This window comes from Zonotrichia albicollis, chromosome 1, assembly GCF_047830755.1.
Source record: "Zonotrichia albicollis isolate bZonAlb1 chromosome 1, bZonAlb1.hap1, whole genome shotgun sequence".
In the NCBI taxonomy this organism is placed as follows: Eukaryota; Metazoa; Chordata; class Aves; order Passeriformes; family Passerellidae; genus Zonotrichia; species Zonotrichia albicollis.
Window position 1 is genome coordinate 130319270 of NC_133819.1, and position 3955 is coordinate 130323224.

At 37.1% G+C, this 3955-nt stretch overlaps 1 protein-coding gene across 1 annotated transcript in view; it reads right to left on the reverse strand.

The window, feature by feature from the left end:
* FZD6 (frizzled class receptor 6) overlaps nt 1–3955 on the reverse strand; it is a 67439-nt gene that overhangs the window by 39143 nt on the left and 24341 nt on the right. The window lies entirely within an intron of this gene.

The window sequence follows — 3955 nt, forward strand, 5'->3', positions numbered from 1 at the left end:
AGAGGTGATACTGCTTGGGTGGGGTAGTGGCTGTTCAGTGAGTTAATGAGAATTAATTTTGCCCCTGTGCTTGGCAGTTGTGCTCATGAGCTTTATTTTTCAGACCCATGTCTGAACTGGTAAAATTATGCTCTCAATAATATAATAATGTGTCTAATAATGTGCTGCAAAAATATGTCATATTAATAGTAAAGAGGAAAATAATAAAGTGGAAAAAATCTTCTAGGCAGAAACTAATTTGAGGGCAAAGGAAATGCTACTGCACTGCAGAAGGGCTGTTTACGGACCTGGACAGGACACAACACCCAATGTTTTAGGTTCAAATCAGTCCTTGAGTAGAGCAAACTGAACATAAAGCCACTCACAAGTGTGACCTGGAAAGTTCTCCCTCCCTTACATGAACAACCCCAATATTTAATTTCCTGGTAAAACCAAATGAACATGACTAATTTCATGCCTTTTGTATTTGACAGCTCTTCATAGCTGATAAAGAATAGGCTGCTGCTTAGCTAGGGTGCCTTTTCTTAAGCTGCTTTTTGACTGTGAGCAATCTGTTTTTTCTATCCGTGCAGTAATATCCCAGACACGTTTCCCTGTATCCAAACATGTGGGTGTTTTGCAGAGGTTAATGGAAATTAAATTAAAGCTGAATAATACTAATTATAATGCAAAAGTGTGCAAGCAAAGCTAATTAATACAACTGGCAGCATAGCTTAGTCTTGCCCTGTGACATCACTCTCTTTCTCTTTCTCCCTCAATCCCATTTTTTTCCTAAGCAGGGGCCCACAGCAACCTAAAGCTACTTGTTTTATACAGTCTTGAATAGACAGATATACAGCAGCATCCCACTTTTTTCACTCAGGACTTAAATGATATTCAATCCTCCAGAAATACATGAAAAGCTATTATGTTCTCCCTTTTTTCTTCTTGCTCATGAACATCCCAGTTCCACCATTAGGATTTCAGTATTTCCTAGATTTTAGTGTTTGCTGAGTTTTTCTGTGCAAGGAGTTGTTGCAAATAAACTTGGATTTTATCTTGATTAAGTGACATATGTCAACAAATGTAATTTCTGGTAGACCACCTCACTTTTTATCTTATATTAATGACCCAACTTTGCCATTAGTTTACCAAAGGGCAGAAGAATGGCTTTTAACTATGGATAGGATGCACAGGCTACCTGAAAAAAATTTGAAAATCAGAAGGAAAGATTTGAAAACTGGAGGGTGGTAACAGGGCAGAATGAGATCTTGCATCCCTGCATCTTACAGTACACCTTATTTCTTGCTAGCACCTTTTCCACATGCTTCACTGAGCCAGTCTGGAAAGCAGGCACCTGAGAAGGCACTGGTGCAATGAGGGATGCTTGGCCTGAGGACAATGAAAATTTAGTGTTTCAAAACTAAACAGTGTATTGAGTTCAAAGGCTCCACTTGCAAGGTATTGTCTGATCCCAGATTTTGAAGCATCCTGTTTGTAGGGTTGCCATGGGCTGTTTCACGCCTGAGTGCTGGACTACAGCTTCCTTGTGTCCCTAAATCCTTTTTTGGCACATCTCAAAGCCATTCCTTTGATACTATTCTTCTTTTTCCACAGGATACAAACCAGTTGTTGTGTCAGCATCCTGGCCAGGAATCAAAGAGAACAAGCAACTTGTCAGGCAACACCCAGGGCACAGACAATTAGTATGGGGAGGATATTTCAGCAATTGCCTTTTTCCTAGTAAGGAAAAATATAACGAAAATTTCGTGCAATTTTGGAAAAAATAAGAAGCATCATCTGTAAAAGCTATGAGTTTATTTCTATGGCAGAGGTCAAACAACACTACAGCTACTTTTCCATCCTGTGCTCTCCAGTTCAGGCAGGAATAAGAGCTTTTTTTAGCTAGGTATTCTAGTTGCCTCATAGCTGTCTCATGGCATCTTAGCAGACAAATTGTCTCAGATTCCCACTGTCTTCCACTTTAGCCATGACAGCAACCACAAACTCTCCCATTTATAATTACAGAGGTACAAAGGTATTTTGATCTCGTAATCCCTCTTTGGCAAATACACCAATTTCTTATGGGAATATATATATTTTGCCTTCTTTCATATGGCCAAACAGACCATGAGCCACAACCTGAGGACATCAGATACAGAAATATTCTGATTCCATGAACAGCAGATGTGCCATTCATTACACCTTTGCCCTCTTCGATCTCAGCTTTAAAAGCTAACCCAACCACAAACACAGAAATGTGAAATAAGTGGAGTAATAAACAGACACTTTAAAAATGTTCTTTATTTTATTTTCAAATTTAAGGTCAATCTTCATTAATCTGTAGAGAGTACAAAAATGTTCCCATTAGTCTAGTTTGAATTTAGATGTATTTGTAAATAAAACTAAGCCTGCTTTTTCAAATACCATTTCTGTGCACAAATGATATATCTCATTCTTTTCATAAAGCATGTAAAACAAATTTCAGTTCAAACAGTAAAATATTTTACACTTGGGTATCAGAACTACAAACAGAAATTAAAGGTTCTCAAAAAAATGTGCCTGAAGTGCAGAAGTACACACTAGAGACATTACAATATACACATGCAGAGACATGCACAAATAAATATGTATATGAGCATACTAGGAACATCAAAACTACCTGTGTCCTGGTTTTTATGAAATCTCAGTAATTCTACTAACAAGAATGCATGTTTAATGCAGTACTCATATATTGCTTACACAATAATTACAGTTTCCTATTTATGTCAGTACAAAATCATTTCAGTCACACATTAAAATTGTGTGTCTTCCTTCAGTGTCCTACAGTGATGCTGAAATTATGAAATACATTAAGGAATCATAAGGGAGAAGATGAAGGAATAGTGCAAGATAAAGCTGTACTGAGTCTTTGAGAACATTAATTTGCCTCATGATGAATTGGTAACTGTAAATCCTCTCTCTTTAGATAATATCCTCTTGTTTTTGAATGATTCCATTTCTCACATAGTGGAAGAAGATCTATCAAGATATATAGGAAAATCCTATGTATATATTATGTTAGAATTGTGGAAATGTGACAAAGTTCATTTCTGTTTAAAATCTGAACTTAGATAAATCATAAGAACTCACCATCTGTTGGCAAATCACTCCAGCAGAAAGTGTGTTGTTTCAGTGTGCCTGTAGAAATCTTCACGGGCAACCAAGGGATATCAAATAAATTATGTGGCAATAATGCCTTTTTGGGGAAAATTACATTTAAAAAATCCTGACATATAAGACAGACATGCCCACAGGTCCTTCATCTGAAAGTCCATGTCTTTTAACATGGTTATTTTATTGGATGTCTTTGAGCCATTTGTATTTGAAAGATGATGCTCAGAGAACAGACCCTGTAAATAAGACTCTTCATTTCTAGGAAGGCCACTGGAGTGAGAATGTCCAGATGATCCTTTGGGCTTGCTTCTTCCACTAAAACTAACATGGGAATCTATTATGAGGACTTTAAATTGTCTAAAGTGGTATACACTAGATTCTGTCACCCTAATTATACAGAGTGGGGTATTATTTTATAAATTGGTTGTTTCTACTTGTGGTTATCTCTAGTAGAAGGAAAGTAAACATAAGTACATCCCAATCTGTGTACAGAAGCAAGATCTACATATCCACAACACACTCTTAGTTTTATTAAGGTCATTGGAAGCTTGCACATCAAACACTAAGAAGCCACCTAGGACATAATGTAATTTCTTTTCAGTTACTAATGCCTAATGAATGAGAACAGTAATGTATTACATGGGGAGTGTGGATAAAATTGCTTATTACTAAACATGGCTTTTGCCACAGAAGTTGGATCCAATCTTTGAATGTCATAAAGTTAAGTTTCAGGATACAAACAGGTTTAGGGGATCTTGGAGTAGCTCAGGAACATTATCATGAGCAGGCCAGGGCAGGCAGCATGCTGGAAGCAGCATGC